The sequence below is a fragment of the Schistocerca piceifrons genome, chromosome X, assembly GCF_021461385.2.
Source record: "Schistocerca piceifrons isolate TAMUIC-IGC-003096 chromosome X, iqSchPice1.1, whole genome shotgun sequence".
NCBI classification, from domain to species: domain Eukaryota; kingdom Metazoa; phylum Arthropoda; class Insecta; order Orthoptera; family Acrididae; genus Schistocerca; species Schistocerca piceifrons.
Genome location: NC_060149.1, coordinates 472,993,026 through 473,018,735, shown reverse-complemented (window position 1 = coordinate 473,018,735; position 25,710 = coordinate 472,993,026).

Below are 25,710 nucleotides of genomic sequence, written 5' to 3'. Positions count from 1 at the left end.
AGGTTTAAGTACAGATGAACACACCTAAAACACAGCATGGCTGTGTTCTTCTACGTATATTACAACAGCTCTGACATACAAAACTGAGTGCAGAATCAGCAAGCCATAGTGGATATTCTTTTTATACAGACAAATGGAAAATTACTTTTGTGCTTACAATGGGCATCAAGTGAAGCTGGCAATGAATGCTACATATTATGCTTTGAATTTTATGTGTTGGGAATTGGGAACAGAATTCATGCACCAGCGTGTTATATAGGCTCATTTCTGCAGTTCAGTAAGGTGTAATAGAGGAGGTGACTGAAAAAGAGTGAAGACACTATTTTGGAACAGTTCTGGAAAGTCTCATATCCACCTTGACAGAAAATCAGTGTCAAAACCACAGCCACACAAAGCAAAGAAATCATCACATTTCACATGATGTGACTGACAACTAAGAAAATCCATAATGTACATTGAATTCTAAAGCTGCAGTATTGTTTTATCGTGGTCAATAATGTAAAATCTGTAGTTTAATAGAGTTGCAGGCAATGCCTGCTAGAAATTCAAGAATTCTGTAATGAATAATATACTTGTACTCCAGTTTCCAGGAGGGGGCAAGTTTGCTTCTGTTTGAGGATGCCTTTGCACCTGATTGTAGGTGACCTTCAGTGGCACACAACCTATGAGTGGCACTTTGTGGTGTCCCTATGCCTGTAGGCACTTCACTAAGGGAGGGAGCCATGTAGACAGGTTAATGACTAACATTGATGCTCAAAAAGAAAAGTCACTGGAATTACAAGCACTGTTGCATGAAACAGAAAACAGAATTGTATGTGGTTCCAGCAGCACATGATTTATGCCTGAAATGTTATTAATTTGAATCAGTTCAGGCTGCTTTGTTACAACATACTTCTGTGATGTGACTTCTCTGCAAACAATTGTAGCACTTGCCCTCATAATAATGTAATTTTCATCTGGCATTCTATGAAAAAACTGAGTGTGGAAACAGAGTGTATTGCCATAAGTAATGTGAGGTATTGGTCCAGTGTTGTGAAGAACATTGCCAATTGACTGCTGTTGAATAGATCTTTATTTTTAGCAGTTACTGGTACAGAAATTTGCTACAATGTATCACTACAACTATAGCTCATGTGTAAATGTCAAAGACTGAGAAAAAAGTTCGTTACACAGCGTGTGATATGTCAAAGGCACACACACAGTTTGTAGCACTTAAGCCAGGGAGGGATCGAACTATCTTAAACTTGTATGTGGACCTCTTTATCTGGGGTTAAGTAAATCACTACATCACACAATAAACTATCCACAGGCACACTTGTGAATTTACATTTTCTACTAAGCCCCTGCAAACCTACAATCCCCATGTGTAACTTCCAATGTGTGATTTGCAGTCCTATAAAACTTCTAGTCTTGCTGCTTCAACATTCTTTTTGTTGAAAAAAAAAAAGTCAGACCATGGTGACTCAGACAAATCAAACAACAGGGCTAACTCATGAACAATGTAATATAACTTTGAATTTGTAGGCCACAAGAAAGTCCAATGATGATCCATCCATGTGATATCACTTGCCTGAACATGCAGCGTGAATCATCTTTTGTACACTTTCCAGTCTTATTGAGTGTTATTAAATGGCTTAAAGGCTGGGATATTGAGCAATGCTAGTGTCTGAGCTGACTCAGAGATGATTTTGATAGTGTTCCCATTCTCCAGTGTGGAGGCTGCAGGCACGACGATTGCTGGTAACCAGCAGTGGTGCTGACCAAAACCACATGCTGAGACTGCCGTCTCTGATGGGAGATTCAATAAAACAGAACACAATAGTGAGCAAGATCACTGATAGAGGAAATGGAGCAGTGTCCATGGCTGGCACCCGTGGAGAAGCTCGGCAGGACTATGGGAACCAATAGGAGTTGTCTGGCAAGCTATCAGAAAAAACTGTCACATCTCCATGGTGGGAAAGTTCTGCAGATATTCTTTTCATCTGGGTCTTAAAGGTGCAAACCATATGCTTGGTTATTAGGGGTGTAAGGGAGGGGAGTGACATAGTGAGTGCCTGACCACACATGATATCACAAAATGCCTGGGGCCACAGCTGAAGTCTATTGCCAGAAACGAGAGTAACTGGTACACCTTCCATAGAAAAATTTTTTGAGAAAGCATCAATAGTGACTTCAATTCTGGCAGAGAAGCACCAGAACACGCACAGAAAATGCAAAAATGAAACTATGACAATCAGCCAAACACATTCAGAAATTGACCCAAAAATTCACATTGATGTGTTCGAAGGACCGAGATGCTGGAAGTCATGGAGAGAACAAAGCCTTGGGACCAAAGTGTTCACTGGCACACGGGGGACATGCATCAGCAAAATGCTACAGCTCATGGTCAGTACCAGGCCAGTACAAATGTCTGTGAGCCAAGGTTGTGGTGCAGAAAACACCCCTGTGACACCCATGTAACAGTTTTAGGACTTCACTGCAAGCTTCCAGGAATAACCACCCTGAGAACTGCATTGTCCATGCCAGAAGGAGGATCCTATCTAAGGCTCATAAACTATGGCAGAAGACAAAATATTTATGAAGCCAATCAAAAGTACAGCATGGAGGATCAGATGACCAACACTGCTGGACAAGGCAGGTGACCAGATTAGGGATGGAATCAGATAGTGTAGAAAAATTGTGGAGTTATTTGCCATCTGAAAGGCATATTAAGAACCATGATTTGCACAGACTCCTCATCGAAGTGTAATTGATCATATGCTTCTGAAAGATCAAGTTTGACTGGTGTGGCAATGGTTATGTGTCAACCAGGGACAGTGAATTCACAGTGAACTTAAAATCACCAGAAAATCAGCCTAGAACAAAAAATCTAGATTGAGTAAACTACCTCAAGGTTCTGTGGGATCAAAAGTCTGTGAAGCACCCTAGGTCTTTTGCAAAGATACCCTGAAATTCTGTGCACGGAGATTCCAATGATTAATAGTGGACTTCTGCAGATACCAAATGTATGGAGCCTGTAACTGAAAATCCAAGGACCTGAAAGGTATCAAACTCAAAAAGATTTCCTGAACTAGTGCCATGGATGGCAATAAACATAGTAGGCTGAGACACTGATCCACCAGTAATGCCAGCTGTGAATTGGCCAACCAAGGGAATTTGCTGTTTACCATATTCTCATTGTCACCTTTTTTGTCAGTGACAGCAGTGGAGACCTGAGATCTGAGTATGTTTGGGCTTAAGCAGGGAAACTGTCATGCTGGTGTCTAGCTGCAGGTGCAGCTGTCAAGAGAGAACCAAAACCTCAATAAAAAGCATTTGGGAATTCTGATCAGCAACAGGCCCTGATGCTGATACTTCCTGGATGTCCATATCCATATTCTCCAATGCTACATTCTGTGCTGCTGAATGACAAACTAACAGAATGTGCCCTTTCTTTCAACACTTAGGACAGATGGCCCAGTGCTGGGCACAGTTTAATCTACCTTGGTGGGAGTAACAAGATGCAAATGATAACAACAGGGAGCTGCAGACTGTTTATGCACTGTGTGGGAGCAACTGGATTGGCTGACTTGCACGACTATGACCTCATCCTCCCTTGACGCAGCAGACACAGCCAGGCACCCTGTACGGCTGTGATGGCACACCATGCTTCCAGCTGCTGACCTGCAGAGTGTGAGACCTCATACAGTTGAGCAATGGACAAAACCTCTTCAAGAAAGAGGTTTTCTAAATGGAAGGCTCATTGCCAGACTTCCTTATCTGGGATGGAGTGGATGATATCACAAACCATCACATCCGCATATGACTCTTTCAATTTGGCCTTGACAACATGGCACTTATGACTAAGGATATGGAGGGTTGCAGCCCAGGTATCATAAGACTGATGGGCTGCTTCTTGCATTTATAGAATTCAGTCCTAGTGGCCACAGTGTGTTTACAGCTGTGGTTATAGGAAGACAACACTGAGCATAAATTGTCAAATGACAACAAAGAAGATTCCTGGAAAGGGCCCAACTATCACATCACATATTAAAAGGTGGGAGAAATCCATGACAAAAACAGCGCATGGCATACCTCCTAATCCTTAACATGGAAGGCATGGAAATCTCTCTGTAGACAGCGTTAATATACTTTCCAATCTTCTGCTGCCTTGTCAGATGGCAGGAATGGAGGAGGAAACATAGCCACAGATGAATGGGGAGAGAGCAATGCCAGCATAGCCTGTTGCATCACCATAAGAAGCTCTGTCTGTTGTTGCACCAACACCTGGAGCAGAGGCTCTATGGCACAACAGGTGAAATGCAAGCACACAATGAAACACATGAAAAAACAAGCATCCAAAAGAACAGACATCATGCATTCATTTAATTGATTCACCTCAATGGGCAACAAATCCACCTTCTTCAGGTTAGATGCACAATTACATCCAGCCACCTATGGGAATCTAACACTAGCAAGCATGGAGGATGGACAGGGACTGTAGATAGGTGGCACTAGATGGGAGTGTGAATTGGCAAACAGACATGCCGAGATTGTCCTTACAGTTGAAATAAACACTGTGTCTGCATGGCACAGTGGTTAATGCAACTGCCTAGTAAGCAGGAAATCCTGGTTTTAAATCCTGGTCCGACACACATTTTCAATCATCACCACTGATTCTGCATGAAGTCCTGAAGCAGCTGACATCAGTTGCCCCTTCCATTTTGTTTCCTTTCTCCCCTTCACCTTCAATTTGCATATGAAGTCTATCAGTGAGCTTCTGTGGATATATTTTATTCTCTTCATTGTGGAAACAATTAGCTCATACAAGTATTTAGATCAAAGGATCAACATCAGCATAGCTGCAGATTTGTTAAGATAAGGAAATTTATACTGAGAAAGTGAAAGTCTGTGACATTAATTATGTTTGAGACATACTGTACAAGTGTTACACTGTAGGTCTGTCCATTATTTCTAACTGTAGCTCAGTTTCCACATCGTCAGCAACTGAAAATCTGTAAAACTGTGCAGTACTTCACAAACTGAAAAGCAATATGATATGTGGCTCAATCTGCCGATCCTTTAGTTGAGTGTTCTTACTGAGAACTAAAATATATTTTCATAGTGGTAAATGTTGGCAAAAATATTCAGATGTTTACTTCTCTGCTGCCATGTAATGAATAATTTCTTTGACTGATGACCTCGCAGTTTGGTCTCCTTCTCCCAAATCAAATCAAAACCAATACTTTCTTCGTTCATGTCACTTAACAGTACATTATTTAAGGTTTGCACCTTCATTTGTCTCTGTTTGCCACCCAACTGCCCGTAATACTTTGTGTGGAAGACATTATAATGTCACTGTAAACTGAATTTTTTCATTATATTCAGCGGTTTGAAGCCTGTTAAACATATCAGAACACCATGACATCCCATGAACATATTGGAATCCTGCACTGGTGTGTTGTAAATTGATGTTGGCATGTCTGACTTTGCTTTGAAGTTCCTAACTGGGCCATCACGCTACTTTTCATTAACTTAAAAAGAGCTACTTTCCAGTCATTGTGCTGTAAATATATATGATATATATGTCAAAGGCTACACAGTACTATGGTTGTTCCTCTGATGGCAGCATATTGGTTGTACTGCTCCTGCACTATGTTATGATGTCTGACTGTCCCATATTACCATGAGCCCCCAAATTCCTCAGGTGGCAAGAGAGCATGGGTGCCCCTGCTTGCCTGGCAGCATCCTGAACACATCTGCTCTATACGACATGGTTTCAGTTATTTGAGAGGTAATCTATAGTTTATATTTGTCATGTCTAAAACTACACCTACAGTTTGCATTCTCTGGACCAACAGACAGCACATTTCATGGAAGAACTGTGTAGCTGCTGTAAACACGCTTAGCCCTTTTCTAACAAGGGAACCTCCGCATCGCAACCCCCTCAGATTTAGTTATAAGTTGGCACAGTGGATAGGCCTTGAAAAATTGAACACAGATCAATCAAAAAAACAGGAACAAGTTGGGTGGCACTAGGAAGAAAATAAGCAAAATATACAAACTGAGTAGTGCATGTGCAAGATAGGCAACATCAAGAATAGTGTGAGCCCAAGAGCGCCGTGGTCCTGTGGTTAGAGTGAGCAGCTGTGGAACGAGAGGTCCTTGGTTCAAATCTTTCCTCGAGTGAAAAGTTTAATTTTTTATTTTCAGACAATTATTATCCATCCATCCGTCCGTCCGATGGCAGGTAACTGCGCCGTAGTATGGGGACGCTACACATAAACAAACATCGAAACACACAACGTCAGTCAACTAAAACTCACAGAAGAGCGAGTGTTCCTGCTAACGAGGCTCCCTGGTTGGCAGTTGACTGTTCGTAATTTTGGATGAGAGTGCATTAAATATGTGAGATGTATTCCATGGGCAATATGAGTCCAGCAAATATAGCTCACGACTTCAATAACAATTGCATGGTTTTGCAGTGCGGTCCCAAAACACAGATACTAAACTTATTACAGAGAACAGAGATGTCAATGAACAAATGGACAGATCATAACTTTGCAAAAATAAAGAAAGTAAACTTTTCACTCAAGGGAAGACTTGAACCAAGGACCTTTCGTTCCGCAGCTGCTCATGCTAACCATGGGACCACAGCACTCCTGAGCTCACACTATCCTTGATGTTGCCTATCTTCTGCATGGACTACTCAGTTTCTATATTTTGCTCATTTTTTTCATAGTTCCACACAACTTCTTCCTGTTTTCTCAATTGATCTATGTTCAGTTTTTCAAGGCCTATCCACTGTGTCAACTTATAACTAAAGCTGAGAGGGTGCGATGGGGAGGTTCCCTTGTAAGACAATGTTGAGAATCTATATGTAGTGAAAAAGACACTAAGCTGGGACAGGATAATACTTTTGAATATCTTACTAAAGGTGGGAGCTAGTGATATTGGTTTCTTGTTAGAGACACCTACCTTACTTTCCTGTTTATACACTGATTTCATACAACTCATTTTTCCAACAGCTGGATACATGTTTTTTTTTAATGCTGCAATTAATCAGATAGGTAAGAGGTTTTTAGGTTTTTTAAGTACATCTTAGTAGCTGCAATGGATTCAAATTTTTTTCTGAAGCATGCATATTACCTTGCCTACTTCCTGCTCATTCAGCTCCATAAAATCAGACTAGGTACAGTGAGTGAAGTTGTATGGGGTCTGAACCAGTACTTTTATAATAGGGGTTTGTTGATTAGTAGGAGTAGTGAAATGGTTACTAAAATTATTTCATGTAGTGACTATGTGGACTTCCCCAACTTATTAACAGATGAAATTCTTGTTGGTTCTTCTGCCATATCAAACTGTCATCTGCATACAATATTTCTATGGTCCACCTGGCCACCTTCATCAGGTTAGAAAAGCTAAGCCACTCTCACTGACAATTGATTAAAGTTGTGAATGACGGAACCTTTATATTCAGAAAAAATATGAAAGCTCACAAGAGGAGATGCATCACTGTCAGTGATGAATACTGTCAAAAAATGATATACCATTAAAAATTACTACTCGTAGCTAGCCAATTCAGAGGCCATTATTTCTTTATATCTGATAAAGCAGGTTTCCATGTTTTACTTGGCATTTATCCATTATCATGGTTAGTGATACTATCTGTTAGTCAGATTTCAACAGATTCTTTTAAAACACAATCCCTGTAACTGGAGTTGTTTGCAACCCCTGGTGTCTCATTGTATAGCAGCCTATGTCCCTCTATAAGACAGTGCTCAACTACCTCAGATTTGTCAGGTTGAAATAATCGCGTATGACAATGATGTTCAACACATCTGTCATTGACAATATGAATAGACTGGTCAATGTATGTTTTACCATGACTTAGCTTTTCTCACCTGATGATAGTGGCCAAGTGGATAACAGAAATATTGTGTGCAGATGATAGTTTGATCTGTATGAAGACCCAACAAGAATTTGATCTGATGACATATAGTATTTAGTTTGTTATGACTAGACCTATAATGGTTACTAAAGTGAAAAACCTGTTAACCTTTCTGACATCAGTACCAAATCATGGAAAAAGTGAATATGTATACTGCTTGCTGGAATCTTTCTATTGATTAGATTTCTCGCAAGACAGATTTCGTAGATCCAGCACTATTATTGTGTGTACCAGCACAAAAGAAAATTGGGTGCATGCATTGTTCACTATTAACCGTATGAAATGCAATAAAAGGTCTGTGAAAATAATGTGTAATTCTTGTTATTGCTGTGCTGGTAGACACTGTAGCATAAATAACACATGGTGTGGTTTCTTCTTGCCATAAACTTGTCAGGAGTGCACTAAGTGACAGATATCCATATTAATATCAGGGAAAAATCAATGTTAATTGGTCTATAACTTTATTTAAGGATTTTCACCATAGTTTTCATGAAAGAATTCCAATATGTGAGAAGGGAATTGGGGTGGTATCACTACACAACATTATAGGCCCATATTGTGCAAATATGAACCTTGTCATAACTGAGGTGGTAATGCAATAAGAAGTATCTATACAAGGAAGGCATAGGTTTCAGGTAGCATTCTGGAAAGATTTTCAGTTTTACTTGCCACACTGATTGTGGCAGACCATAAATAGCACAGCTTTTTTAATAATGCAGTTGTGTCTCTCTGCACTTAACTTCAGTGTCCAAATGAGTTAGTCACAAGGAGAATATGATATTTTTCTGTACTAGACATGAAATAATGAGTAGCACAAAGTTTTGGTTAAATTCAAATAAATTTCTGTCCAGAAGTGGGCTGCTTCTAAAATGAACATGTGAGAACTGTTAACATTGTAAAGCTACCAATTGGTCAACCTATTGGCATGTAAGCACAGTAAGGTGACAAACAGGGAAATCAGGACCCCCTTGGTTCAATCCTTGTTGGTTAGAAGTAAGTTCTACCAGCCAATGTGAACAAATTTTCTTTAAACTTTCAAACATTCATCTAGGCTGGGTTGTGCACTATGCAGACAACCTAAAAATGTGACTAAATTAAAAGAATAATTTTATTTGTGTTAATCAATATTAAAAAAAAAATAGAAACTATGTTTGTGTGGATCACTGTTTTTTGCAACAGTTAATTGATAAAAATACTTGTCCTCTGCATAGACATACTGCAATTTTAGAGATATTTTTATTTCTTTGTATAATAAATTTCTTACATTCTAATTTTTTTGTATGTTGTAAATATTTTTGGAGTTTATCCAAAGTAAAGCAAAATACAGAAAAGGTCAAATGCAGCTAAATGGAAAATAGCTTTCTGGAAACGCAAAAATGTGAATTGTGAAAGTATAATGAATGTCTCTTCAATGACTATTTCTTCTAGCAACAACACAGTTGTCTTAAGAACTGAAAAATAGGAATATAAATACTACAAGTAAAGTGCATATGACATTAAAAACATAAGCTATTTTTAACTCTGTAAGAATCAAAATATAGAAGCATGCTATGTATGTAGAATATTTATATAATTCCAATGGATGATGCATCACCAGTAATAGTTCAGTAATATTTAAATGCATGTGATGGAAAGCTTTCTTAAACTGCAGTATTCCTAAAAGAGGAGAAAAAACTAATGACAACAGTTGGAGAATAAACGATATCAAAACTGTAGATCAGATGCGAACTTCTCCTGACAAGCAAAGTACTATAGATAGTATTAGTTGATAAACTTTACCTTTGAGGATTAAATTCAAAAGAATGTCTTTTTGTTAACATTCATTGACATCCAGACAGGTATTAAAGTAATTTTGAGTTTTTTCTATAACTGGTTTTTAATTTTTGTATTAAACTAATGTCACTGGTAAACAGACAAAAATTTTGATAAGTATATTCTAAATTAATTTCTTAAGTTTATTTGAATAGACTGAATATATTCATATGAGAATACATTTTAGGTATACACATAAAATGTCAAATACAATTCAGGTGTACATATAAAATGTCAATCATCGTAATTCTGGACTTGTAGCCCAGTACTTGTCATACACGTTTCTCTCCTGTGTAGTGCTTTCCCTCAAGTCACATTTTGTTCAGAAGATGTACAGTTACAGATGCATCTGAACTTGGATAATCACTAAATAGTGCATGACAAATGACACTTAGGACCTTTCTGACATATTACAAATGTGTGGTGGACCAGAACTGGAACACGGAATTGCTAAGTTACCAAATCTTGACTGTGGATGAACTCTCATGATTTAAGTTCCACCAGTACAACTCCCCAACTTTGCAAATTCACTGATGGAATGTGAGGAGAATCTTTGTATTGCTAAGGTTCTAAGTAATCTAATTTTATGTTAGCCGCATTGATGGTATGGTGGAGAATTTAGTGGTTGTGTGCTACAAACCTGGTCATGGGGTTTACAAAGTATCATTTTGCAAAGTATCTTTCTGTAAGTGTTATTGCAGCTTTTGCAACATTTTTATTACTTACTCCTGCCTTACGATAATTTTCGTGGCCCTTGTAACAGAGCAGGGTGGGATTATTCTACTTGTTCTTATACCACTCCTGATGCCAATACTTTTTTCTTTTCTGGTATCTTTTTGTTAATGATACAAGTGCAACAGTTACATGAAATAATCAATTTCTTGTTCAAGCAGGATTTCAAAAAAATGCATTTATCACAGTTAAGTTTTCAAAAAATTGAAGATAATGGAGCATCACATCCACAAAATGGAATTTGGAATGTGTATTGTTCATTATAATCACATAAAATACATGAACAGGTCTGTAAAATTTGACCAAAGTTCTGGTTTTTGCTTTGTTGCAAGAGATCACAGGAAAAAATATCATTTTCTGTATTATGAGGTGCCATAGAAAGATGATATAGAATATGTCATCATATTGCTATAAACTTGTCATGAATGCAGTAACTGGTTGATATCCTTTTTGAAGTCAGTGGGGTAATGGTAGGAAAGTGTCCACATCACATAAAGAATTCTAGTGATCTCATCAGCAGCTGCAAAGTTATGGCTTGTTGGTCAGTTTTGATGTAGTTTCACTTTTTACAAATGTAGCTCTTGTGGACTCACTACATCTCATTGGCAATAGATTTGTAGCTGATATTATAGCACTGTTTCAGCACACCCTCTCCTCTACGTATTTTTTTTAACAACGATTTCTATGAGCAATCAGACGGTGTCACAATGGGGAGTCCTTTGTCTCCCTGGTGGCCAATCTTTTTATGGAAGATGTTGAGGAGTGAGCACTCACCTCAGCCACTTTTAAACCAACAGTATTTTGGCAATATACTAATGATACATTTATAGTTTGGCCTCATGGTTTGGATCATCTGTGAGAGTTCCTATAACATCTGAACTCCATACATGAAAACATAAAATTTACTATTGAGTTCAAGAAGGAGGGTTGCCTGGCATGTCTACACATCTTGGTGTGACATAAGAGCCATAGCACACTAGGTCATTCGGAATATAGAAAGCCCACTCTCACAGACATTTACTTGCAAGCCACTAGTTGCCACCATCTGACAAATGATGGGTGTTTTGAAGACATTGATTCAACAGGCCCACTTGATTTCTGACACCGATAGTTTGCAAATAGGACTGGAGCACCTGCAGGTTGTATTTCTGAAGAATGGTTGTTCATCCCAGCAAGTGGAGAGAGTGCTGCAAACCTGTAAATGATGGAGCAAAGAAGAGGAGGAGGCCTTAGAAAGACTGCCTATTTACCATATATTGGCAACATTTCAGTGCAAATAGGTAGAATACTAAGAAAATATAAAGTGAAAGCAATCTTTCGCCAACCTGTAAAAATTTCTTCACTGTTGGGATCTGTCAAAGATGACCGAGAGCTGCACAAGGCAGGTGTTTACAGGATTCCATGTGAATGTGGAAAATCCTATATAGGGCAAACGATGCGTACCGTGTAGGATCACATTGTAGAACATCAGCAGCTTACTCGCCTTCTTCTACCTTGTAAGTCTGCCATCATCGAACACTGCATTTCCACTGGTCATGTGATGAATTACAGTGAGACAAAAATTGTGGCCCATACGTCAACTTTTGGAGTTCTGTTATTAATGAATCTGTGGAAATATGACTGCCTGACACCGAGTCTTTTATTAATTGAGATGGTGGTTTTCAATTGAATTATGCATGGAATCCAATCGTTACAAAATTCGTGTCCTCCATAGACAATGTAGTTCTGTGATGGAACCACGGGAAGACAATCGAATTGATATTGATGCAGCAAGTTTTCACCATGGAGGGTGTGCGACACTGCAGAATCAAAAAATGTTCAAGCAGCACATGTGCAACACCAAGTGAATTCACCATGTATGTGCAGTAGGGGCCTTGAATAGCAGAGCTCAGTGCATTTTTGCCAGTCTCACCTGAAGATGGCCAGAAGACTCTGCGCCAAAATATTGTGACAGGAAGTTAGAAACATCCAGCAGTTCTCCCAAAATTTTGTGGAACAATATGTACACCAGGAAAGTCTGAAATCTCGATGAGAATAATGTTAATCCTGGTAATTTTCTGACTGCTAACATCTCACTCGTCAACAGATGTTCAATTAACAGAAGCTTCCTTAAGATCATCTGACAAGAGTATTTCAAATTCGTTGATTTTATCAGGAAAAGACCAAACATTCCAGTGAAAAAGCATGAATTTTGTACTTCTGTCAGATACAGGCATATGTAGTTGACCACTTACCTTCTTTTCCACCTGTTCGTTTTCACTGATGGTGTCTGCTTGGTCTTCTTTTTCTGGTGAGGCCATAAAAAATCCTTTTTGGTGGGTATCTTCTACAGTTGTTTTGTTTTCTGACTGTGGATGTCTTTTTTCGTGTAGCTGTGGTTGCATTTTTTGATATTTTTATTTTGTTGTCTATAGGTGTCTCTTTTCTGTGTTTCTTTGTAGCTGCACAAGTTTCATCACAAACAATTCCTAAATAACATCTTTCAGATTTGCTCAAACAGTTACTCAGTATGAAATTAGAATTAGATTAATACCTTCAGCTGCTGATGGGAGTTGATATATATCAACGGGGACAGGTTAAAATGTTTGCCCCACTGGGGCTTGAACCCAGGATCTCCTGCTTACATAGCAGATGCTCTATCCATCTGAGCCACCGAGGACACAGAGGATAGTGCGACTGCAGGGACTATCTTGTATATGCCTCCTGCGAGACACACATTCTCACCTTGTATGTCGACACACTACATTCGTAGTGTCCCACCCCAACACACTCATTACTCATGGAAGACATTCTTACCAAGTCCCGTAAGATTTCGGGGAATATGTGTGCATCCCCACAGAAGAAGAAGGTCATGGCTGGTATTGTCAGAATGATATACTTATATGTATATGGTGTCTGTTCTTTTGGACATGTCTGAAAGAACAGACACCACATCCACACAAGTATATGTGACTCAGTATGGTTCTTGTAGAGAATGGTTCTATAACAATTGTTTTTTTTTGTAATGAGGTCAACACTCTGTATTAATTTTGTTAGCATTTTACCAATGAGCGACTTCCCAGCTATGTTATAGAGTTATCCATGTTTCGTAAACAGTTCTCTTGAGATGGGGAGTTCAAAGAATGTCATGTTAGGATAGGTCTTGCATATTTTTTGGAACTGTCTGTTTATTTTTGCAATGGTGTACATTTGTTAGCCTTCATGTGGTCACCTTGCAGAGTGGCAGTTAATGGTTCCTGAATGGAGACTGTGTTTTTAAGGAAGTAAAAAAAGCATTAGGTAAGCCTAGGACTCTGAGAGGCTCCTTATACCTTCTGAGATGTGGAAATTCAGGGACTGTGTGAACTATTTCAGGAAGGGGCCACAAGCCAGAAGCAGAAGTGTTGTGCCCTAAGAATTCAAGCAGCAGTCTGCAGCTGTTTGCTGATGATGCTGTGGTGTATGGGAAGGTGTCATCCTTGAGTGACTAGGAAGGTACAAGATGACTTTGACAAAATTTCTAGTTGGTGTGATGAATGGCAGCTAGCTCTAGATAGATAAAAATTTAAGTCAGTGCAGATGAGTAGGAGAAACAAACCCACAATGTTTAAATACATTATTAGTAATGTGTTGCTTGACACAGACATATCAGTTAAATATCTGGACATAACTTTGCAAAGCAGTATGAAATGGAATGAGCATGTAAGGATCATAGCAGGGAAGGCTAATGGTCAACTTTGGTTTAGCAGGAGAATTTTAGGAAAGTATGGTTCATCTGTACAGGAGACCACATATAGAACATTAGTACGACCCAATTTTGAGTACGGTTTTAGTGTTTGGGATCCATATCAGGTCAGATTAAAGGAAGACATGTAAGCAATTTAGAGGAGGATTGTTAGATTAGTTACTGGTAGGTACACACAACACACAAATATTATGGAAAAGCTTCAGGAACTCACATGGGTGTCACTGGAGGGAAGGAGACGTTATTTTCAAGGACCACTATTGACAAAATTTAGAGTACCAGTATTTGAGGCTGAACAGAGAGCAGTTCTACTGCTGCCAATGTACATTTCACATAAGGATCATGAAGATAAGATCAGACAGACTGAAGGCATACAGGCAGTTGTTTTTCTGTTGCTCTATTTACGAGTGGAACAGGAAAGTAACTGACTAGTAGTGGTACAGGGTACCCTCCTCCATACACCATTTGGTGACTTTTTGATTATGTATGTACATTCAGTCTTGAATACCTTGGCAATGCATTTTTCTAGTTTGAAAATGACCCCTGCTCTGGGCAAAAATCTCCCTGAGGTGCTTGCGATGCTCAGCCATGACCCAGGAGTAGAGGAAAGTAACATCCGGGTAGGCAAAACAACCCAGTGTGCCACAGAGGATACTGTCTAAGAAACAATGGCAAGTTTGTGTGGTGTCATGACAGCATTTCAAAGAAACCAAAAGGTGTAAAATGGCCATCTTATAATGCCTTCCACTGTGACATTGATCTGTCTGATAGTTTTTGTACAGTCTAGCTTACTATAAATGGTGGCTGGAAATGTCATCACTGCAGCTGCATAAGAGTGGTATGGGGTAATGGTTGGGAATGGTTCTCACTCTGAGCTGCCAATAATTAGTGCAAGGGCACCAGGTACCAGCCTTGTTAGGTGCTAAGTGAAGTGTGAAACAACAAGGGTTTTGGATGGATGGTAGATCCTTACAGCAATGAAAGTCTCAGTTTCTGCCCAGGAAAACCTAAACTTGTCTGGCAGAACCGCACTGATGTGGCAGTGAACCAGTGGGCCCAGAGTAATCACTATATTGTGCCCCCTTTTATGCCGCACCTCACAGGGGCACTGGGAGTGGATGAGGAGCAGGAATTGGGAAAGGAGGCTGGCAAAAGGGCTAGAGTAATACATTTGTTTGATGATAAAAGTGGTGAACATGTACAAACTGCAGGGGTGGAGCAACCTGATGTATGGCTGCTGATTGTGAGGAGTCTAGGTAGTGATAACAGAGCAATTTACAGAGGCCAGGAGGATGGGGGAGGGGGCACCTGATGAGGGCAGGAGTTTGCAGATGGTAGGTCTGAGCCAGTGTCAGTGAGGTACATGGTTGGGGAGGCTGGATTATAATGGTCAAGCACAAAGAACAGCTGGGAAATTGCTGAGGAACTGGGCACACCTACTGCTAGTCACCAACTGTATTTGGATGCTATGAGCATGGCACGCTGTAGCTGGTGGCATCATTTCCAAAGTGCTTGTGATACCAGCATATCACATCAGCATCACATGGGTCCTCCAGCTCTCTAGATGGGTGGGGGTGGGAGGGGGGTATGTGCCTGCACAAGTGTGCTCTCTGACACTTACTCTGTGTGTGTGGGGGGGGGGGGGGGGGGGGCGGGTGGCACATGGGATATAATCATGCAAGTCATCTGGGTATTTGGACTCGCTTACCAAGAAATGTTTTTGTTGGAATGAAGACACCAAAGTGGGGGCCAGTGATGCTGTTATTACTCAAAAATGTTCAAATGTGTGTGAAATCTTATGGGACTTAACTGCTAAGGTCATCAGCCCCTAAGCTTACACACTACTTAACCTAAATTATCCTAAGGACAAACACACACATCCATGCCCGAGGGAGGACATGAACCTCTGCCGGGACCAGCCGCACAGTCCACGACTGCAGCGCCTTAGACCACTCGGCTAATCCCGCGCAGCTGTTATTCCTCTTAATGATGGCCACATTGGTAAGATGAAAGAGCTACAGCATATGGGAATTAATCCTGAAGCAAACTGCATCAGAGAACTTGAACGGATGGACAAGGTTCGCTTTGATGAAGCAGAACATGCAACACAGTTGGCAATTAAGGTGTCCAGAAAGAAGAAAAGAAGAAAAAACTTGAAAAAAATCAAGAGGATGATACACAGTATGGTGCAGGATGCTTCTGAGGGACTACAAATAAAAAATTAAGCATATATTATGTGAGTTACAGTCTTTCGAAACTTTATAAGCCATTCCTGATAATTTACATTTTCTGTTGCATTTTTACTTAAATCTCAGAAACCGCTTTGAGTAAAGTATTCAAATTTTCAGGGAGTAATAACATACATATCCAGAGTCTACTTAAATAAAAGAAGAATATAATGTAATGTATAATTAAAATTATTTAGGATAATGTACAAAAAAAGTACACAAAATTTTAACTGTGTAATTAAAAAAACTGTTTTTCTGAAAGCAGTGGCTGGAATGTAATTATTGTAGTTCAGTTGACTCAGAGCATACAGTTTAATGTCCCATAAAAGTTTCACATCAATGGCTACTGTGGTTCCTGAAATACAGGGAAGCTAAGTCACTAAATTTAACATTGTCAGGATAGGGCGTTCCAACTCCCCTTAAAATTTCAACAGAAACACAAAAAGCTCATTTCACACAGAGGCCACAGCAACTGACAAATAAAAGTAAAAGGGACACAATGACTAGGTGCCATTGCAGATGACGTAAGGTCCAAAAATGTGTGAGAATTGAACAGGTTGGTCCACATGGATGTTCAGCACTGGCACAAAGCAGTACCAAATACAAAGTGACAAAGTGCTTATGTGTTTCACTGTACATGAAACTATTGGCCTCCTGAAACTGGAAGGAAACTCCCCAGCATGACTTGTAAAAGTTAAAGAGGATGTTGCACGCAAGACATAAACCAGTAAATAGGGACTGGTCCTGCTCAGAAAGCTACGGCACTCACAAGCTATCTGCTCTAAGCTAATCAGAAGGGTGACACACACCAGATTTCTTCTCGAATAGTCATTGTGCAGGTCTTGGGTCCTCATTGAAGGTGCAAGTCCACAAACAAAAGCACTGAGTCACTAGCAGAGGCACTGGTACACATATGAAAAGAGGAGCATTCACATGGATGCTACATCAACCGTTAACCACTAGCACTGGTGCTAGATGTCCACTATGGTGTGGATGCACTAGGAACCATCTAAGTACAACTGTCAGGGGAGAGTCAAATGTTAGGGCAGACTATGGGACACATGAAATTTTAGAATTTATGGAGGCACCACTTAAGATCAACAAAGACATAATATCTGGCATGATGATGCACAGACAAGTAGAGCCACCATTAAGAATTTAGCTTCACACAGCCCATGAGGCGATAAATTCAGCTGTGTGTCATCTTGCAGATGGGGATGTGCAATCAAGGGAGAACACTTGCATATCAACAATGTGTAGAGATGAAATGATTTCCAACACATGACAACACTGGCAGTGCTAAAATAACACAAGATAAAGTGTTCTTGTTATTGAGCATGATCTTTTTTCAATAAGAGTGATGAGGAAGAAAAGCCCATGCATTAGCATGTGGAGGGCAGATAGTAACATTATAAAGGAAGACGATGTGGCATGTGAAGCGTAAAACACTGAATTGCTGCTGGTGTTGCTTGGAAAGTTATGGTGCTTGCAAGCTATCTGCCCTGAGCAATAAACAAAAGTAACTCATCAGAATTAGATGATGATGATAGAAATGAGGAATTAACATTTTTAGATTAACAGAGTGTAGTTATTAAAAATTAATCTGAAGATTATAGTGGAGTAAGATCAATAGATTCCAACTTTGTGAGTAGGCAACTGCCAGCCAGTTAATAGATGGAATGATTAGGGCATTCCCCATGGAATGCACAGATGATAACAGTTGTGACAGTAAAAGAATAATAATAAGAGAATTTGATATGGATAGAACCATGAAAACATTCACTGAAGTAATTACAAATATTAAAAGTGATATTGGTAGTTTAAATTTATAAATGAACAAAAATAATAGTGACATAAAAAAATTAAAAATTTAAGCAAAAAATGAAATTTGTCAGAGTTTGTTTTGAAAATAAGTTAGAGAAGGTGGTACAGGAAACAGGTGTAAAAATAAAGCCAATGAGTAGAGACTGTGAAGCTAACAAACTCAGAGTGAAGCAAATGTGTGAAAGGATGCTATTGATGGTTCCTGTGAGAAAAGTAAAATGTATCTGGGAAAAGCTTTTAATGGCAGTAGGGATGAGCTTGAAACTCAGGTCTGAGTAATGAAACAGAAAAAATATAAAGGGAAGCAAAATATATAGATCTGGTGCTGTTGAAAAGGAAATGGGAGAAGGAAATGACAATGTAGAATCTAATTTATTGAATTTGAAAACAAAGTAAGTAAAAATCAGAGAGTAAATCATAATGTTTTTACTGTATCAAATGTATCTTCTTTTGTAAAGTATAAGAAATTCAACAGTTTTAAACCATATGATAATAGACATTCACTTGATTTTATTAGGTAATTTAATGATTTGCCCAACAATTGGATTGATAATGAAGAAACTTCTTTCATGAGAAGATATTTATAGGGGAATTCCTATGGATGGGCAGCTGAAATAACTGTATCTAATAATTTATGAAAAAAATTCAAGAAATAACTTTTAGAGGACGATTGGTCTACAGAGAGCAGCAGAGAATTTTAAGTAAATTTAGAGGAGGTGACAGGTATCGCTCATGAAGATATTGCCTGTTAAAGAATTTTGTCAACATTGGATCAATAAAGTTAAGTATTTAGATAAAGAAATGGGTAGTGAATCTCTGCCCCCAGAAACAACATTAATGACTTTTTGAATTATGTGGGAAAGGTGGAAAGGGTTACATTAAATGTAAAAGACAGTATGAGGAATTTTGAACTTAGGAACCAACCAAGGAGAGAGTACCAGGTAAATGAAGTAAGCAGGCCATGTTCTGGTAGTAATAGTGATAATTGTAGAAATATTTGGCAAAGGAATGCAAAGAGAGGAAATAGAAATGACAGGAGGAATTCCTGTGATAAAGATATGGGAGGGAATGATTACAGACCTAACCTGGAAAATTAATTTTTGCTCCAATTTCATCTCATACTTTGGCAAGAAACAGAGAAGAGACATCAGTGAGCAGAAACAATCAATAGGGACTAATGTTCAAATGAACAGAGCTAGTAAAGTATGTAAAGAAACTAAACCATGTCTAGTAATAAATAGAACTATTTCCAGTGGAAGGGGTCCCATTAAATTCGGAGAAGTGAATCATATGATGAAAGAAGTATATAAAATAGAAGAGTATGCAGCTGTTCACTGTAAGAAATATTGTAAAAAAGGGTATCAGGAAGCCATGAAAAAGGTAAAACATTGCAGAAAGCAAATGCAGTTTAAGTATCTTCCTTTATGGCCAAACAGTGAGAATGAAGAACAGCTGATCAGCCAAGAACTGAAGGGCAGTGACAGTGACAGTACCAGCAGTTCAAGTTATAGTTCAAGTAGTAATGAAGGTTGTGAAAAATTTAGTAGTAATAAAGAATAAGAAAAGGAGGAGGAGGAGGAGGAGGAGGAGGAGGAAATATTTGAATTGGTATGTGACTGTGGAAGTAATATGGTAAGTAAAGAAACAACAAATGTAAACTGAGGAATAATGGGGAAGAGTTAAGGACTAGTAAAGAGAGTCAAACTATTTGTAATTTAACTGCAACTGAAAACAGACTTTGTGATCAGGAGGATAGTTTTTCTAAAGAATGTATTAATGAGGATTTACTGCATAAAGAAGACACATTGCAAAGTATCAGTGAGGTGTGGCATCCTGTGAGTGTGGCTAATATCCAAACAGTACAAGTTAAATGTCTGCTGGACAGTGGGAAAGTGTTAAATGGAGCATCAGAAGCATTTTTGAATGTGTTAAAGATAGTGATGTGGAAGGTAATGAACTGATTTCTGACACAGTGCAAGAGAATACTGTAGATATACATGATTAAGTGGTCGATCAGAAAATTATTGATGTTAATACTGATGTATTGGATGATGTTGAAAGAAAGGGTATGCAAGTAATGAATGGGAGTTTTGACAAAGTAAATAACAGTGTGAACAGATGCCAAATTGAGACAAACTGTGGAACTTTAATTATTAGCAGTACTGTAAATAATTCACTGTTAAATGAATCTAATGCAAGGGACATGAAAAGAGACTATATACAAACAGGAAATGAAATGGTGAGCAAATTTGATGAACTTCATAGTGAGGTGTGTGAGCAATGTGAAGATAACAATAATGATCAGGTTAAAGGGAAATGTGAAACTTCTATAGGTAGTAATGAAGTCAATGAAAGACAATTAGTAAAAGTAAATGTAAATAATCTTGTAGCGGAAAGTGTGCATGCTGAAAACAACACAAAGGTTTTCAAATCAAGAAAGACTGGTTCTAAGCTACGAAGAGTAGCTGTGCTTAAATTAGTACAAATTTATGATGATGAAGTAAATAGTGTAATAAGGGTAGAAAGATATTTTGAAATTGACAATAACATAAGCAATTTGTAAAAGGATAATATTCAGTCTGAATGTACAAAAATTAGTTGTTAAGGTAAATGCAATGGTCAATGCTCTTGTGTTTGCTGGGATTGAATGTTCAGCATGTTTATTGCGTTTTGCACTGGTCTGGCAAATGATTTGAAAACTACGGGTGAAATTTCACTCAGTGCTAAAAAAACAGATGAAGGAGTAGGTAATCAATGTAACTGTGAATCCTCCAATAAGTACATGGTTCCATGCTCTTTACCAAATTCATTACACTGCAGTAATGCTTCCTAGAGCTCTGTGATTTCATTCATTCTTTTCTGGAAAAACTCACTTCTCTGACTATCCTGTCCTTAGCTTGTAAGAAGAGAAAGGCATTTATCTTCTACTATTCATAAGTACATATAGACATGCAATATTTAAGTAACAAAACATTCTGTGTGCTAGCAACTATCAGTTTATATGTTAGTGCATACAGAAAGAAAATAAGAAGAAGATAGCATTTGCAGTATCTGCTCAACTTTAAAAGAAAATGTATTGTGTTAAATTTTGGTCTGAGTAACAATGAATTTTTGTGTGAATAATAAAGCCTCTAGTGGAGGCACCCTCTCTGTAAGCTGTGCAGGAGGCTGCATTGCGGTAGATGGATGTGGCTGTGTCACGGCAGTTGGACGTTATACAGTGAAGAAATCTGAAACAGTTTGATCTACAGCAGCATCAATGAATTCACAGAGCTGTAGCTGACTTTGGTGGTACTGATACCTGTCTGTGCTGCCGTGAATAGCTTGTTGTACTCTGCCAGATGATCTGAGAACAACGCCAGAGTCACTTAAATATTGCTTTTTGTACACTTGATGTTGAACTGTGATGTTTGGGTGAAACTTCATGGTAAAGTCTGAAGCTGGAGAAGAGCAGTAAGGATGAAACAATTGGAGCAAGTTCCAATGGTGTCTTCCATGCAAATGTTATGCCAACAAAATGTCAGGAGCAGTCAAAGTATGATGTGAACTCAGAAACATCAGTAAGACACCTTCACATGAATGCAATGCTACCACCTCCTAGTGAAATTGTTTCCCCTCAATGAGCCCCAAACTCAGCCATACGAGGTCATAATTGCAAGATAAGATAAATTTTTTGAGAGTCAGATACATGTTGCTGCTGCATGTAATAAATTTTTCCACACACAACATCGTAGTGCTTTCTTTAACCATTAGCTATGGAAATTAGACAAACCAGAAGCAATACTAACTGAATAAAGCATGAACTTTATGCGCGAATTGTTTAAGCAGATATACTCACTCTTGTGCATTAAGAAGTTACTAACTAGTGTCCTTCATCTGCAAGTGAAGTTATTATATGAATAACAGCCATAATAACTGGGACAATATTACAGATGTCATAAGTGCATACATTTAGAAAAATCCGTGAAAATACGGGTCTTTCATTGTACTAGGCTGTTTTTGGTAGGAAAATTCCCTCACCTGTTGTATTATGTCAACCTACTCCGGCCAATGGAGGATGTATCCTCTTTTTGGGACTTTGCTAAAATGTTAAAAAAGATATGTTGTCAGAGAAAAAAAAAGAAAGAAAGGAAAATAATGAACACAAAGGCTATTGGAAGAAAGGTAAATACTTACAATAAAAAACAAAATTACACATGCATCATGTTGGGCAGTGGATTACATTATCTAACCTTCATGCTGTGAAGGGAAAATCAAAGAAGTTCAGTCCATGGTATCAAGGACCCCATCAAGTTACCAAAATGGTGTCCCCAGTTAATATTAAAATACAACTTCCCACTCGCACAACAGTTGTCCATGTGAGTAGAGTCCACCCATTCGAGGATGTACCAGAATCACTCATCAGTTGTGGCAGCTCCTTCTGAAGGAAGAAGGGAACTGGGTAAGGAAAACAGAAGAAAGAAAAGTAGAAATACACTAGTGACGAAGAGTATACCTGAGATTTTTCCAACACATCCATACACCTTAAGGGCATGAGGTGGTCTTATGAGTCAAATGGTTGTACTTACTTATTAGGTATTATGGTTATATTCAAGGTGTGTTATTTTTATGTTAATAGAATATTAGTACATCCGGTTCAAATCAATTGTTTTGTCTTACACATAGTTGGTATAGAAGAAGATAAGCAGACAGAAAGTGAAGTGGAGAATGGGTGACTATACATACGACACTCTTTGATGTGTAACTTTAAGGTAGAAGAATATTTATAACAGATGTTTCCTACGCCAATTAAATCATTTAAGATGATGAGGGATTTGAGGAAGTAATACTCACCACCATGGAGCCAATGTAGTGTCAAGCTAGGTGAGTCACTGCTTGTCCCACAAAGTGAATACACACTGTACCTGAGTCATATGTGTATACTCCAAGAAGCCTGCTACTAAATGCCCCAAGAATGTCATTACAACTGAGACCAACTTTTTCCAGAAAATAGGGTCACACTGGCTGCACTCTGTATGAAAACTGATAGTTCTTATTGCCACCAGATAAGACCAAGGACATTTTAAGAGTGCACAAAGCATAGAGGTTCAAGGTCATGCATTGCTAAAGAATGACACACAATGCAACATTTCAGGTCCCAGTTTACAGTTACCTGCCACCATTACTAGAACCACAGCTCTAATTACTAGCTACTTGTCCATTTACATTCTAGACCAACCTTTTCAAAATCCTACCCAGGGAAAATCTGGCATTCCTAAATACCACATTAGACCCAACAGTCCTGGCTATCATGGACCAAATGACAGCAGCACAAAATCTACTTGACCATGTAAGAAAATGTCGGAACAAACAATGTCACTGACACATAATCATTGGGACTAGCATATCAGCCATTTGTGCAGATTTGATTATAATATGTACTGTGTACTGGCATCTCAGTCATAGAGTTGTCCAAAGAATGCTCTTCCTTCCTGTAGGTCCCCTGTAGTCACACCAGTACCAGTGAAGAATTGTCTCAACCACAGTGAACAAAAATAAGTGAAGAAAGAAAATAAAAAGGGAAAAGAAAGCAAAGTAGTGTGGAGAAACACTGCTTAAACATGGTAGGAGTGAGATACTGTATCTACTGTAAGACATAAATGAAAAGGAGGACACACCAAAGTCTTATTCAAGCAATGCAGAAATGTTGATAGATGTGTAAGTGTCTCGGTTACAGTCAGACCAACAAAATAGAAATATGGCGCACTGGATTAATCTAAGGAGGGAGGAAATGTAATGGTCAGATACCTGCAGCTATGAGACCAGCCTTTCAACTGAAGCCTGGCCAAAAAGCATTGACCGATACCCTGCCACCTCAGTAACATCATCAGACACAGCTTCCACAGCTGACACTTCCAAGTGTCAACAAAAGGTATGTCCAATGGACTCCCACCCCATGATCAATCTACCTCAAGATTATGCCATATCAGGCCATCAATCTCAATCTAAATGTTTCAACACCGGCTTGATACAGAGAACCTTCCACAACTGTCAACAGGTGGAAATGGGATCTAAACTTCCAGGGCCACCCCATCGGCAAGTCATCACAGCTGGGCTGTCCAGTGATGCACAGCGTGTGTTTGACATCATTACATCTATGATATTGTCTCTGCCAGTCTGCAAACCAACTCCTGATGTCTGAGTGTTCATCTTGGGCACAGGGATGTCACCACACTGTCCCACTGCCACCTGGCAGTCATCAGCCACCATCTGCCATTGTACCATTGTAGCTGGACCACCACAACTGTCCACTGGAGATACCTGTTTCAGCACATGCATACCTGAGTGGTGGGGTCTGAGCATCACCTCCTATCATCTGCAGCACGTCTGTTTCAGATGTGCTCAACCATACCTGTTCATGCTCATCAACAAAGTGTTCTTTCAATTGACCGGCTGCCTCCTGCACTTGCTCCATCACCAAACTACAGCAGAAAACCAATCGTCCACTCCTACCCCCACAGATGACCCAATTACAAGTGTATAATTAATGAGAAAGCATTTTAATGGAGACTGAGAATTATGTTACAATATTTTCTGATGTAGAGTATTTTGCTTGTTATTTTCATGCTTATCAATGCTCAGCACTATTGTTTCCATGCACATGGGCTGAAGAAGGACTTACGGAATGGACCTGCAGCTGGCTGTTGTGATGAAGCAAACTGGGAGCTCTCTACTTCCTCTCATGTTTTGCCATCTGCTTCCTTAAATTCATTTTCCTCTGATTTTTGAGTATAATTTGCATTTCCATAAAAGAGAAAGATTGGCCCTCAGTCTTAAGGAATATAGCTCCAGGTCTAATTTAGTGCTTAGTTTTGTGTGTGTAATTAATTTCCTAATTTATTTGGACCATTCGTAGTTAATATCTTTTTGCTGCTGATCATTATAGGATGAAATCAGTAATTGTTCATGAGCTAGGCTCTGTTGTTGACTGAAAAACAAATATAAATTCTGTAGTACTTAAACATTTGGAAGAAGAACTATTAGGATTCTTAAAGTATTTATTTGGCTCTAGTTGAAAACTTATTAGCGAAGTCAGCCCTAATTAACTGCAAAATAATTACCAGGTTTGCCAAAAGTATTGTTTGTATAACTATATCTGTTAATTGTTAATTTCATTATCTAGACAAGTAATTCAGCCTAACCTTTGTGGTAGAAGGAACTGTTAAAAAGAAGGAATTTTTCGATGTATTCAGTTAACTGAAAGAGTTATGTTTTAATTGCAATTTCTGTAACTTAAACATCACACAATGTATAGTTTTAGTGGCTATTATTGTGAGGATATATAAAAGCCTGATTTTAAGTTCCAAGGCAGTCAGTCCATGGCTGATTTTCAGATGTGAAACATGTGTGCCGTCAATAGTTCGTATCAACCACAAAACTCAATATCTCTGAACTCTAAGTGCTCTGTCAAGCCTCCATCT